Here is a 15,692-nt window from a genome sequence, read left to right as displayed (position 1 = left end):
ATCTCTTTTCTTAGTCTGAAAGGATTGACACCGTACACCTTTCAGTTGGACCGCTCACCAGGGAGGCTGCGAAGGCGACAGTTGTTCAACACGTATCTCTATTAAATTGATCTCAACGTTGGATGAGATGCTAAAACTTGGATTGCGTTTCCAAATGTAGGGAGGTTAGGAAGAACAAATGAGGGGATGATTACAATCAAATTCATGAGGATGATTCGTCGTCTTTGGCACGATTGTGTATTTAATTCACTTAGAATTGATTGATGGTTCTTACATGTCCTACAAATGGAAAAAGAGAAGAGGAAAGTAAAGGAGAGAGAGGACAGAGATGGTAAGTCTCAGTAGCGGTTATCTCAACTACAAGGAGAGCGTTGTGTTAGTTGCTGCACAACTAATAAAAAAAAATTAACTTTAAGTGAAAGAGAGTTATCTTTCTAATTTAATTGAACTTGTAGTGAGGGATAACAATATCTCCTTTTAGGGCTCAGGTGTGTCGTTCCCAGGCTAGGATACACAAAGTAAAGAAAGGGTAAGAAAAGGTAAAAAAATAAATAAATTAATAAATGGACAAAATATGCAAAATGAAATTAAAAAAGAGGAAATCAATAAGTAAAACAATAGTGGTTAAGTGTATAACCAAAACAGGAAGAGGGGTAAAACGCATTCAAATAAGTAAAGGTCTGAATAGCATATATTCAGATGGGTAATAAATAAATTAGGAAGAATAAATTTACTTAACTTCCAAAGTTCAAGGCTTATTCATTCCTAAAATAATTAGGCCCAAAAGAGAATACTAGAAATAAAAGATCATATTAAATGATCTGAGAGGGAAATTTTAAATGATTCAAAATAAATTTAATGTTTCAATTAAATTTTAATTTGTCACAATTAACAATTGTGAGTTAGCATTTCCCTTTCTAGTAAAATGAAGATAAGTGGTTAGGGTAAAAAGAGAGCAATAAAAGAGAAAGAGACTAACAAGTGTTAGTTAAGATGTTTAAAGGGTTAAATCACGTCAGCGTCGCCCAAACACACACTATTCATCCACTGGATTGTAATGCTAACGGCTAACCTTTGAGGCTAGTGGCTTTAGCATAGACTTTAATGTAAATGCAATGGTTTCGTTAGCTTAGCAACACCGTGGAGTTTGTTTACACTAGAGTCGACGCGCTGCGCGTTCAGAGTTGCTCCGAAAGTACGTTAAGGCTTCCGGGTCACGGGTGTCACTATGGCAACCAAAACACACTCGTAGTGTGTAACGTAGGTGAATTAACGTTAGCACATGAATCGTTGCATTGTTGCAAATACAGTTAAGCATGTTACATGAAATGTGGGCTCATTTCAACACTGTACAAATAACAACACCGCCTTTAGTTGGTTTTGCGATGTGGCACTTAAACTCTCAGTTTGTATAGAGTTAAATTTATCTTAATTCAAATAGCAGTTTTTGCTGTAGTTAGGGGGACACAGTGATGGCGTTCTGAATCTCGGTGCCAGTTTCTCTGGACATTTACTTGATCAAGCTTTTAAAACACTCCCATTCAAATAACTCTCGGGCACACGCAGTGTTACGCGAGAATGCATTCACTCTGTAAACAGACACAAACGGGCAAACATTATTCTCTAATGTTTAACTTAGGGGAGTCAAAGATCAAATTTGATTCAGCAGTGGAACACGCACTGGCAATCAAACTATATGAATACGGGGGCTTTGATAAATAGATTGAGGGACACGCTTAAAACTATTTTTTATTCACCGATTTATATCCCTTTTGAAACAGTTTAGCTCCGTTCAGCAAACAGCGACTGAGATAGCGTTTGAGACACTGGAACACGCAGTAAAATCAAATCAGCTATAAAACAAGGCATTACACAAATGAGGAACACGCTCAATTTCTACGTTATTGTACGATCTCAGATGTTTACTTTTAAGTTCACTTACTGCTGTTAACAATGAAGATACGGACTCGAGTTACACAGTCTCCTCTGGCTGCTTTCATTCATTTGAGGGGGGGTGCGCGCTGCTTACGTCACGGGTCACACAAACACACACACACGTCTCGCTAGCTTCTCATCTTTCATTCCTTTAGCAAAATCAAAGATTAAATAACTTGGTTTATGCTCACAATTTAGATTAAACTGCCCGCATTTTCTCCACCATAATAATGTAAGGGAAACAGGTCAATTTAGCTCAAAGGGAATCATTTAAGATTTTAAAGGGAATTTGAACAGAATCACTGTTTCACGGCTGATCATTGAGACGCCCTGCGATTCAGTGAACGAGCCGTTTAACATCAAAACTGCGCTGGATACTAATATCAACACTATAGTGAAACACTATCAATTAGCACAGTAACAAGATCGGCAGTTTAAGACATTAACTTGTAAGCACAAAACACAAGATACTTATCCTTTCAATATGAATAAGGCTTTATTAGATAAATCTAAGACATATAAGCTAATCTAACACATAAAAGCACGTACTCACACATTCACACAAGTTGCAGGAAGATCGAAAGTTAGGGAAAGATGTTTAAGAGAATGGAAATATGGAATCCCAAGTTTACAGCAATACGTTAAATTGCATAGACATGAACAACCATCAATCACGTAATTAGCGCTCGCATTGAGTTCCTCAATGAGGTTAAAATTATATTAGATACACCAGTAAAGGTCACAGTCTGGAGGTAAAGTTACTTGCATCTCCTGTGAAGAAGGAGCCTCGGTGAAAGGGCTATCCCGAGGTCGTTGATTGGCTGAAAGTTCAGTCGCTGAAGTGACGTCTTGGGAAGCCCGTGGTTGTTGGGCGTTGGCTGAAAGTGCAGAGTCGTGTGGGCTGGTTGAAGTTGAACGGATGTTACAAAACTTAACTCAGAACACGAAACTCTCAAACGGAAAAGAAAAGAAATAAAGTTTGACGAGACTAGGTTGTGTTTCCTCTCATCGTGGCTAAGTAGCAGCAGGCAGGCACGCTGGAACCGCGCTCAAAGAACAGTGATGACTACTCAGCATGGCTAGAAGCTACAAGCTAGCAGAAGCATAACTAGAGACTAGAAATAGACATGGCTAATAGCAGCAGCATAGCTGGAGACTAAAAACAGACTAAAAGCTAAGAGCAGGCATGAATCATAGCACAAGCAAGGCTAGAACTAAAAACCGACATGGCTAATAGCAGCAGCTAGGGACTAAAAGCAAAGATTTTACGATGTCCTAGGTATTTAAAGTGGCCTGTTGGCCACACCTCAAATGTTGTCTTGACCAGTCAGATATTGTCTTGGCCCGGGGGTATCATAAATCATTTGTTTATCTTACCAAGCATGTGGTCCGAATTTTCCTGTCTCGCAGGGTCTAATTTTGGACATGATTCCTATAACACGAATACAATACATGGGACAAATAAATTATTGTCAGGGCTAATTCAAGCAAGAAGATTCGATCACACACATACAAAACACAATTATAAATTGTTAAGCTATGCCATAGTTATTAAAAAAAACATACACAATAAGTGATTATAACATGATAGTCAAATGTGTGGGTTACACATAAATGAATATGGACTGATGCGATGGACTGATTCTTTTATGAGTCTTTTTGAGTTCATTCTGGTCCATATATCTGTACGAAAGAAGTTTCTTTGCCATTCTCATGACAAAAGATTTTTTTGTGAAGACAGAGGTTTAAAGCCCTTCCCCCCCTTAGGAATTTCAGTCTGGTTCTGCTAGGTGGGGGGAAGTCAATGTAAGTGTTTAACTCATGGGTTTCCATGTGATGTCCAGCGTTGCATTTCAATTACGAACAACAAATTTGACACCAAATTTCTCTTCTTCGAATTGAAATTGTAAATAATTGTTCTAGTGGTGTTAGTGTTGAAAGCTTTTGTGTGAACAAGTTGGTTGGTCATCTTGCTTGGTTCTTGTGGCAGTAGAACGGATTTATGACTTCCTGAGGCATACAGCTTTGATAGACTCTTTAATTTGTCTGGTTCGACTCATTTCTGTTACATATATATATATATATATATATATATATATATATATATATATATATATATATATATATATATAAGCCCCCCTCCCCCCGGAATGCTCTCGTGTTCTTGATGTTTCTGAATAGTGAGGTCAAAATATACATTTTATGTAGAAAAAAATCTTATCAATCAATCACCTTTATTTATATAGTGCTTTAAACAAAATACATTGAGTCAAAGCACTGAACAACATTCATTTGGAAAACAGTGTCTCAATAATGCAAAATCATAGTTAAAGGCAGTTCATCATTGAATTCAGTTATGTCATCTCTGTTCAGTTGAAATAGTGTCTGTTTTTATTTGCAATCAAGTCAATGATATCGCTGTAGATGAAGTGACCCCAACTAAGCAAGCCAGAGGCGACAGCGGCAAGGAACCGAAACTCCATCGGTGACAGAATGGAGAAAAAAACCTTGGGAGAAACCAGGCTCAGTTGGGGGGTCAGTTCTCCTCTGACCAGACGAAACCAGTAGTTCAATTCCAGGCTGCAGCAAAGTCAGATTGTGCAGAAGAATCATCTGTTTCCTGTGGTCTTGTCCTGGTGGTCCTCTGAGACCAGGTCTTTACAGGGGATCTGTATCTGGGGCTCTAGTTGTCCTGGTCTCCGCTGTCTTTCAGGACAGTAGAGGTCCTTTCTAGGTGCTGATCCACCATCTGGTCTGGATACGTACTGGATCTGGTGGCCACGGTGACCTCGGAACAAGAGAGAAACAGACAAATATTAGCGTAGATGCGATTCTTCTAATGATGAAGAAAGTACGGTGTTATGAAGTGTTTCCGGTTCCGGTTTACCTAATTAATGCAGCCTAAAAATCCTTTAACGGATTTGGATATTAAAAGCATATTAGTATGTTATGTGTATGCCAGGTTAAAGAGATGGGTCTTTAATCTAGATTTAAACTGCAAGAGTGTGTCTCAAATTGCCTGAGTTTTGAGAACGTAGCGGACGTAGAGGAGTATAATGTAAAAGGAGCTCATTCAAATACTGAGGTGCTAAACCATTCACGGCTTTATAAGTAATAAGTAATATTTTAAAATCTATACGATGTTTGATAGGGAGCCAGTGCAGTGTGGACAGGACCGGGCTAATATGGTCATACTTCCTGGTTCTAGTAAGAACTCTTGCTGCTGCATTTTGGACTAGCTGTAGTTTGTTTACCAAGCGTGCAGAACAACCACCCAATAAAGCATTACAATAGTCTAACCTTGAAGTCATAAATGCATGGATTAACATTTCTGCATTTGACATTGAGAGCATAGGCCGTAATTTAGATATATTTTTGAGATGGAAAAATGCAGTTTTACAAATGCTAGAAACGTGGCTTTCTGAGGAAAGATTGCGATCAAGTAGCACACCTAGGTTCCTAACTGATGACAAAGAATTGACAGAGCAACCATCAAGTCTTAGACAGTGTTCTAGGTTATTACAAGCAGAGTTTTTAGGCCCTATGATTAACACCTCTGTTTTTTCTGAATTTAGCAGTAAGAAATTACTCGTCATCCAATTTTTTATATCGACTATGCATTCCATTAGTTTTTCAAATTGGTGTGTTTCACTGGGCTGCGAGGAAATATAGAGCTGCGTATCATCAGCATAACAGTGAAAGCTAACACCATGTTTCCTGATGATATCTCCCAAAGGTAACATATAAAGTGTGAAGAGTAGCGGCCCTAGTACTGAGCCTTGAGGTACTCCATACTGCACTTGTGATCTATATGATACATCTTCATTCACTGCTACGAACTGATGGCGGTCATATAAGTACGATTTAAACCATGCTAATGCACTTCCACTGATGCCAACAAAGTGTTCAAGTCTATGCAAAAGAATGTTGTGGTCAATTGTGTCAAACGCAGCTCTAAGATCCAATAAAACTAATAGAGAGATACACCCACGATCAGATGATAAGAGCAGATCATTTGTAACTCTAAGGAGAGCAGTCTCAGTACTATGATACGGTCTAAATCCTGACTGGAAATCCTCACATATACCATTTTTCTCTAAGAAGGAATATAATTGTGAGGATATCACCTTTTCTAGTATCTTGGACAGAAAATGGAGATTCGAGATTGGTCTATAATTAACTAGTTCTTTGGGGTCAAGTTATGGTTTTTTATGAGAGGCTTAATAACAGCCAGTTTCGAAGGTTTTGGGGACATATCCTAATGACAATGAGGAATTAATAATAGTCCAAAGAGGACCTATGACTTCTGGAAGCACCTCTTTTAGGAGCTTAGATGGTATAGGGTCTAACATACATGTTGTTGGTTTAGATGATTTAACAAGTTTATACAATTCTTCCTCTCCTATAGTAGAGAAAGAGTGGAACTTTTCCTCAGGGGGTCTATAGTGCACTGTCTGATGTGATACTGTAGCTGACGGCTGAATGGTTGCAATTTGATCTCTAATAGTATCGATTTTGGAAGTAAAGTAGTTCATAAAGTCATTACTGCTGTGGTGTTGGGAAATGTCAACACTTGTTGAGGCTTTATTTTTCGTTAATTTAGCCACTGTATTGAATAAATACCTGGAGTTATGTTTGTTTTCTTCTAAAAGAGAAGAAAAGTAATCAGATCTAGCAGTTTTTAATGCTTTTCTGTAGGATATGTTTTTTTCCCGCCAAGCAATATGAAATACCTCTAGTTTTGTTTTCCTCCAGCTGCGCTCCATTTTTCGGGCTGCTCTCTTTAGGGTGCGAGTATGCTCATTATACCATGGTGTCAAACTGTTTTCCTTAACCTTCCTTAAGCGTAAAGGAGCAACTGTATTTAAAGTGCTAGAAAAGAGAGAGTCCATAGTTTCTGTTACATCATCAAGTTGAGGTTTTGGATATGCTAAGGAATTTGGATACATCAGGAAGATAACTTAAAAAGTCTTTTGTGGTAGAAGTGATGGTTCTTCGATACTTGTAACAAGAAGTAGAATTTACAATTTTGTCTATGAAGTTTGCACAGAACTAAATAATCATCTGAGATATCATCACTTGGCTGCATAATTTTAACACTATCAACATCAATTCCATGTGACAGTATTAAATCTAGAGTAGGTCCTGAAACATGTTGTCTAACACCAATAGAGTTCAGAATGTATATAAATGCTGATCCAAATTCATCTTTTTCATTATCGACATGGATATTAAAATCACCAACTATTAAAACTTTATCTGCAGCCAGAACTAACTCGTATGTAAAATCACAAAACTCTTTAATAAAGTCTGTATGGTGGCCTGGTGGCCTGTATACAGTAGCCAGTACAAACATAACAGGGGATTTATCTTTAACATTTGTTTCTCTGGATAATGTTATATGAAGCACCATTACTTCAAACGAGTTATACTTGAAGCCTGCCCTCAGAGAAATCCTGAAAACGTTGTTATAAATTGAAGCAACACATCCATCTTTGCCTTTTAGACGTGGCCCGTGTTTATAACAGTAATCTTGAAATAATATTTTACCTCATGATTATATCATTTAAAATAATATAATCATCAGGTTTTAGCCAGGTTTCTGTCAAACAGAGCACATCTATATTATGATCAGTTATCATATTATTTACAAAAGTGTTTTTGTAGAAATGGATCTGATATTCAATAAGCCAAGCTTTATCATTTGTTTATCCATATTGCATTTGTTTTTTATTTGTTGAACCTCAATTAAATTGTTACTCTTAACTTGGTTTGGACGTTTTTTGTATTTTCTAGTTCGGGGAACATTTTCTAGTTTCTCTATAGTGGGATATCTAGGTGAAAGAGTCTCTATGTGCTGAGAATTAATGATTAATTTATGATTAGTTAAATCTGTTTTGCACATGCAGACAGTACAGGACAGCCTCATTCACTTCACATCTGTGGGCGTTACACACAGCTCAGTGTGGCCCAGGCACGCGCCAGGATTACAGTTTTGGATGGGCCAGATCAATTGTTGGTGGGCCTTAAATTAAAAATGTTAAATAAAAAAAATATATATACATAAGTACCAGAGCATGTGAGCGGAGTGGAGCGGAGTGGAGCGGGAGTGAGCGGAGAGCGTGAGCGGGTGGGTCTTAGACTGAGCGCAGAGCGGCATTTTTTAAAGGATGGAGCATCGCTCTATTTCCCGCTCCAATTTCGCTCTGCTCACCACGAGTCTGAAGCATGCTCAGTCAAGCCTGACCCACAATCCATCTGTCTTTTACTGTCATCAACAGACTATTTTCATTCAAAACTTGGCTCAATAATGGAGTTTAAAAAGTACCTACTTCAAAAAAGAAAACGAGAAATCATACAGGTGTACTATTAAAAAACAAACTAACAGTGACAATGTGGTACAAGAAAACGAATGTGGAGACATTGTTTCAGTAAGTAAAGGTTCCTTTTGGAATCTAAAAAGGCACAATTCCCGAAAGAATGAAAGTGTGCTGCGTGAACACGCTGCGAAGGAAGCCAAAGGTTAGCAAATTGAATATGGTAACTTGTAACAAAGTGTAAATTAAATAAAGCGTAATATTGAAAAAAATTTGTTTTGTCATTCAAGTAGGCATAATGGTTCGTTTTATTTCATTTGTGTCGTCTGTGAATTTGTATTTGACAGAGCGAGAGGAGGAGCAGCAGCAACAAGAGACAACGGTTAAGGAATTCAAAAGTTTGTTCACTGCACGCAAAGCCCGAACCATAACAAGGGAGAGAAAAAGAGAGCTGGAAGTAGCATTTTTTAAAATGATTTACATTGACTATGAAGCGCTGAGTATAGGAGAACGCGAAGGGATGCAACACTTCGCTAGCGCAGCTCAACCGGGCTACGCACCCCCATGCTACAACACTGTACTGAATTGCTTTCCTTATCTACAGTTCTTTTGAGTTCACCTTCAAGAACACAAGTTTGGACAATGTCTGAGGCTTCAGACTCATGCTGTGGTTTCTTGAGAGCAAGCCAGCAGCAGAGAAAACCCTCTCTGCGCTCGCAGACCCGCTTGGGATGCTGAACACAATGCGAGCTACTTTAGACAGGCGGGGAAAAGATGTCGAGTTTTCTTTCCAAAATCGAATGACATCTGCGTCCGGGTTCTGTCTCGGGGATGAGAGATAATTTCAACTTCACCTTTGGCGTCTCCGGTAATGCGTTGCTGCTCATTGAAGTATGACCCGAAGAGACGAGCTCTTTTTGGTTCAGGCTCGGGATTCAGGTCAGCGGCGGGTGGTGTGTCAGTCTCGGGTGTCCCACTTTGGGTATAATTGATATAAACCAATTTAAAATTTAATCCTGCTCGCTGCACAAAAGTTCAGTTATAAGAATGTTGGCCTTATAGTTAATTTACTTTTAAAACGTGTATGTATATTTTTGTTTATATAATTTTTATTTATATTATTAGGCCCATTTATTCATTTAATTTTACAGCAGTTTTTTTCTTTTTTTGGTACAATTGATATAAACCAATTTAAAATTTAATCCTGCTCGCTGCACAAAAGTTCAGTTATAAGAATGTTGCCTAATAGTTAATTTACTTTTAAAACGTTTATGTATATTTTTGTTTTGTATAGTTTTAGTTATATTATTAGGCCCATTTATTCGTTTAATTTTACAGCAGTTTTTTTTTTTTTTTGGGTAGACCTACAATTGATATAAGACAATTTAAAATTTAATCCTGCACGCTGCCCAAAAGTTCGGTTATAAGAATGTTGCCTAAGAGTTAATTTATTTTTAAAGCTTTTATGTATATTTTTGTTTATATAATTTGTATTTATATTATTAGGCCCATTTATTCGTTTAATTTTACAGCAGTTTTTTTTCTTTTTTTGGTACAATTGATATAAACCAATTTAAAATTTAATCCTGCTCGCTGCACAAAAGTTCAGTTATAAGAATGTTGCCTAATAGTTAATTTACTTTTAAAACGTTTATGTATATTTTTGTTTTTATAATTTTAGTTATATTATTAGGCCCATTTATTCCTTTAATTTTACAGCAGGTTTTTTTTTTTTTGGGTAGACCTACAATTGATATAAGACAATTTAAAATTTAATCCTGCACGCTGCCCAAAAGTTTAGTTATAAGAATGTTGCCTAATAGTTAATTTATTTTTAAAACGTTTATGTATATTTGTTTATATAATTTGTATTTATATTATTAGGCCCATTTATTCGTTTAATTTTACAGGAATTTTTGTGACTAATTTGTCATTTGTAATTTGAAATAAAACATTTCTATTTGAAAAATGTTGTTGTTGCTCATTAGTTCTTTAGGAGATAAGGCTGTGGTCTAAGCTAAAAGTCATATATAGATTTTTTTGTGGGGGGCAATTTGAGTGGAGCACCAAACTGCGTTGAGCGCTGAGCGATAATGAGCGGAGCGGCCTGATGTAGCTTTGAGCGGGGGAGCGGAGGGGTGAACAGTTCCGTGAGCGATGAGCGGAGATTCTCACCGCTCCACTCCGCTCACATGCTCTGATAAGAACTCCAATCATTGCTTAACCTAATAAAAAAATATTGACTAATATAGGCCCGGTTCACACTTTCGTAAGGTTGGTCTGGACCATTCGTAAGCTCTCTCTTAGAGTTGTATGAGCTCAAGACGCTACTGTACAGCAGTCTTTAGAAATCATTCAAACTATGGTATGTTGACAATGTTGTGGCTCAACAATGATTTCATGTTATTTTTTAAGACTCATTAAATTATGTTCGCAATGGATACAGGCCTATTTATGAAGTTGACTTTATGTGGTATCAGAACTAATATGGTGGTAATTAGCCTAGGCTTTTTCGTAATGTAATTAAAGTGAATTGACAATAATTTTTTTGATAATTAAAATCTGCCAAACAATTTGGCTCTAAATGGCTAAGATCTATAAATGGGTAATCATTGTTGTGTCCTGTAAGCGACCCTAGCAGCGATCCAACGTGTCCTTGTATTCAATCAAAGATGGAGCCGGACGCGGAGCCATTTAGTCCATGTCAATTTTTTTATTCAGCAAAACTTAAGCCCTTTTGACATTTTTCCTGACGTGGCTATATAAAAAAAAATTCGCCTCCCAAGACAGCTCATTTTGGAGCTGCAGGACCTTCTCAGACCTGCACTTGCCAGGCAAACGTGGCGGAATTTTGCTTTAAGCCCTGAAGCCCAGCGCTACTTTTTTCTCTTCTTTTTTTTTTTTGCTACAGAGAGCTTCATCGAGGTCGTGGGAGAGGGCAACGGCCTAATCAAGACCTCTGTGTGGAGATGCGTCCACACTGTCACCAACGCCCTTCTGCGCCATGCCAGGGATTACATCCTGGTGGATGGCACACTCATAATATAGATGTGCTCTGTTTGACAGAAACTTGGCTAAAACCTGATGATTACATTATTTTAAATGAGTACAGACCCCCCAAGATTACTGTTATAAAAATGAGCCGCGTCTAAAAGGCAAAGGGGGAGGAGTTGCTTCAATTTATAACAACGTTTTCAGGATTTCTCTGAGGGCAGGCTTCAAGTATAACTCATTTGAAGTAATGGTGCTTCATATAACATTATCCAGAGAAACCAATGTTAATGATAAATCCCCTGTTATGTTTGTACTGGCTACTGTATACAGGCCACCAGGGCACCATACAGACTTTATTAAAGAGTTTGGTGATTTTACATCCGAGTTAGTTCTGGCTGCCGATAAAGTTTTAATAGTTGGTGATTTTAATATCCATGTCGATAATGAAAAAGATGCATTGGGATCAGCATTTATAGACATTCTGAACTCTATTGGTGTTAGACAACATGTTTCAGGACCTACTCATTGTCGAATTCATACTCTAGACTTAATACTCTCACATGGAATTGATGTTGATAGTGTTGAAATTATTCAGCCAAGTGATGTTATCTCAGATCATTATTTAGTTCTGTGCAAATTTCATGTAGCCAAAATTGTAAATTCTACTTCTTGTTACAAGTATCGAAGAACCATCACCTCTACCACAAAAGACTGCTTTTTAAGTTATCTTCCTGATGTATCCAAATTCCTTAGCATATCCAAAACCTCAGAACAACTTGATGATCTAACAGAAACTATGGACTCTCTCTTTTCTAGCACTTTAAATACAGTTGCTCCTTTACGCTTAAGGAAGGTTAAGGAAAACAGTTTGACACCATGGTATAATGAGCATACTCGCACCCTAAAGAGAGCAGCCCGAAAAATGGAGCGCAGCTGGAGGAAAACAAAACTAGAGGTATTTCGTATTGCTTGGCGGGAAAGTAGAATATCCTATAGAAAAGCATTAAAAACTGCTAGATCTGATTACTTTTCTTCTCTTTTAGAAGAAAACAAACATAACCCCAGGTATTTATTCAATACAGTGGCTAAATTAACGAAAAATAAAGCCTCAACAAGTGTTGACATTTCCCAACACCACAACAGTAATGACTTTATGAACTACTTTACTTCTAAAATCGATACTATTAGAGATAAAATTGCAACCATTCAGCCGTCAGCTACAGTATCACATCAGACAGTGCACTATAGACCCCCTGAGGAACAGTTCCACTCATTCTCTACTATAGGAGAGGAAGAATTGTATAAACTTGTTAAATCATCTAAACCAACAACATGTATGTTAGACCCTATACCATCTAAGCTCCTAAAAGAGGTGCTTCCAGAAGTCATAGGTCCTCTTCTGACTATTATTAATTCCTCATTGTCATTAGGATATGTCCCCAAAACCTTCAAACTGGCTGTTATTAAGCCTCTCATAAAAAAACCACAACTTGACCCCAGAGAACTTGTTAATTATAGACCAATCTCGAATCTTCCTTTTCTGTCCAAGATACTAGAAAAGGTGGTATCCTCACAATTATATTTCTTCTTAGAGAAAAATGGTATATGTGAGGATTTCCAGTCAGGATTTAGACCGTATCATAGTACTGAGACTGCTCTCCTTAGAGTTACAAATGATCTGCTCTTATCATCTGATCGTGGGTGTATCTCTCTATTAGTTTTATTGGATCTTAGTGCTGCGTTTGACACAATTGACCACAACATTCTTTTGCATAGACTTGAACACTTTGTTGGCATCAGTGGAAGTGCATTAGCATGGTTTAAATCGTACTTATATGACCGCCATCAGTTCGTAGCAGTGAATGAAGATGTATCATATCGATCACAAGTGCAGTATGGAGTATCTCAAGGCTCAGTACTAGGGCCGCTACTCTTCACGCTTTATATGTTACCCTTGGGAGATATCATCAGGAAACATGGTGTTAGCTTTCACTGTTATGCTGATGATACTCAGCTCTATATTTCCTCGCAGCCCGGTGAAACACACCAATTTGAAAAACTAATGGAATGCATAGTCGATATAAAAAATTGGATGACGAGTAATTTCTTACTGCTAAATTCAGAAAAAACAGAGGTGTTAATCATAGGGCCTAAAAACTCTGCTTGTAATAACCTAGAACACTGTCTAAGACTTGATGGTTGCTCTGTCAATTCTTTGTCATCAGTTAGGAACCTAGGTGTGCTACTTGATCGCAATCTTTCCTCAGAAAGCCACGTTTCTAGCATTTGTAAAACTGCATTTTTCCATCTCAAAAATATATCTAAATTACGGCTTATGCTCTCAATGTCAAATGCAGAAATGTTAATCCATGCATTTATGACTTCAAGGTTAGACTATTGTAATGCTTTATTGGGTGGTTGTTCTGCATGCTTGGTAAACAAACTACAGCTAGTCCAAAATGCAGCAGCAAGAGTTCATACTAGAACCAGGAAGTATGACCATATTAGCCCGGTCCTGTCCACACTGCACTGGCTCCCTATCAAACATCGTATAGATTTTAAAATATTGCTTATTACTTATAAAGCCCTGAATGGTTTAGCACCTCAGTATTTGAATGAGCTCCTTTTACATTATACTCCTCTACGTCCGCTACGTTCTCAAAACTCAGGCAATTTGATAATACCTAGAATATCAAAATCAACTGCGGGCGGCAGATCCTTTTCCTATTTGGCTCCTAAACTCTGGAATAACCTACCTAACATTGTTCGTGAGGCAGACACACTCTTGCAGTTTAAATCTAGATTAAAGACCCATCTCTTTAACCTGGCATACACATAACATACTAATATGCTTTTAATATCCAAACCCGTTAAAGGATTTTTAGGCTACATTAATTAGGTAAACCGGAACCGTAAACACTTCACATAACACTGTACTTTCTACATCATTAGAAGAATGGCATCTACGCTAATATTTGTCTGTTTCTCTCTTGTTCCGAGGTCACCGTGGCCACCAGATCCAGTCTGTATCCAGATCAGAGGGTCACTGCAGTCACCCGGATCCAGTACGTATCCAGACCAGATGGTGGATCAGCACCTAGAAAGGACCTCTACATCCCTGAAAGACAGCTGAGACCAGGACAACTAGAGCCCCAGATACAGATCCCCTGTAAAGACCTTGTCTCAGAGGACCACCAGGACAAGACCACAGGAAACAGATGATTCTTCTGCACAATCTGACTTTGCTGCAGCCTGGAATTGAACAACTGGTTTCGTCTGGTCAGAGGAGAACTGGCCCCCCAACTGAACCTGGTTTCTCCCAAGGGTTTTTTCTCCATTCTGTCACCGATGGAGTTTCGGTTCCTTGCCGCTGTCGCCTCTGGCTTGCTTAGTTGGGGTCACTTCATCTACAGCGATATCATTGACTTGATTGCAAATAAATGCACAGACACTATTTAAACTGAACAGAGATGACATAACTGAATTCAATGATGAACTGCCTTTATCATTTTGCATTATTGAGACACTGTTTTCCAAATGAATGTTGTTCAGTGCTTTGACGCAATGTATTTTGTTTAAAGCACTATATAAATAAAGGTGATTGATTGATTGATTGACACTCATCCCTATCGCCAGTCCATCAGTGATTGATCAGGCGTAGGCTACATATTGCGAAAGGGAGACACGGCCATAAACGTGCAGGTTATAGTGGACCACACAGTGATGGAGTATTCGAGTCCTGGACTCGGACTCGAGTCAGACTTGAGTCACTATTCTTTGGACTCGAGTCCGACTCGAGACTCCATTCTCTGGACTCGTGACTCGACTTGGACTCGTGGTCTGATGACTCATACTTGGACTCGGACTCGAGGATATATAAAATCGGACTTGAGCATTCATCACGTTGTTTTATGACTAAAAATGTTATAAAAAAATGTTTCGTGCCCAAGACTGGCCGGGATCTATTCTTTTCCCCCACAGACACTGCTACCGCTCGCTCTCTTTGCTTGACAACACACTCACTGACATCACTCACTTTACTTTTTTTTCCAAAGCGCTCTGGCACTTGCGGGAAAGGGTAAAGCTGATTGGTTAGTTCTTGTCACATGACCCGCGGTCCGCTTGCGGCATTCTGAAAAGTTGAGATGTTTTTAACTTGATGCGGTGCGGATGTGCCTGGATGCTTCCATTATGACCGCGCATACCACGCGCCTACATTGGGAATAACTTGAGTGTGCAAAAGACGCGATATTTGAACGGCCCTTATCATTACACGCTGCTTTCTGACCGGGCGCGTGCCCTCACACACACACTTTCACTTGAATACATGCAAACGCACTCACGCTAAACCACTCGGTCACTCACACACAAACGCGCTCTCTCTCTCTCTCTCTCTCTCTCTCACACACACACACACTCTCTCTCTCTCTCTCTCTCTCTCTTTCA

Source organism: Carassius auratus, chromosome 50, assembly GCF_003368295.1.
Source record: "Carassius auratus strain Wakin chromosome 50, ASM336829v1, whole genome shotgun sequence".
Taxonomy (NCBI): domain Eukaryota; kingdom Metazoa; phylum Chordata; class Actinopteri; order Cypriniformes; family Cyprinidae; genus Carassius; species Carassius auratus.
Note: the sequence above shows the minus strand (reverse complement) of the source record.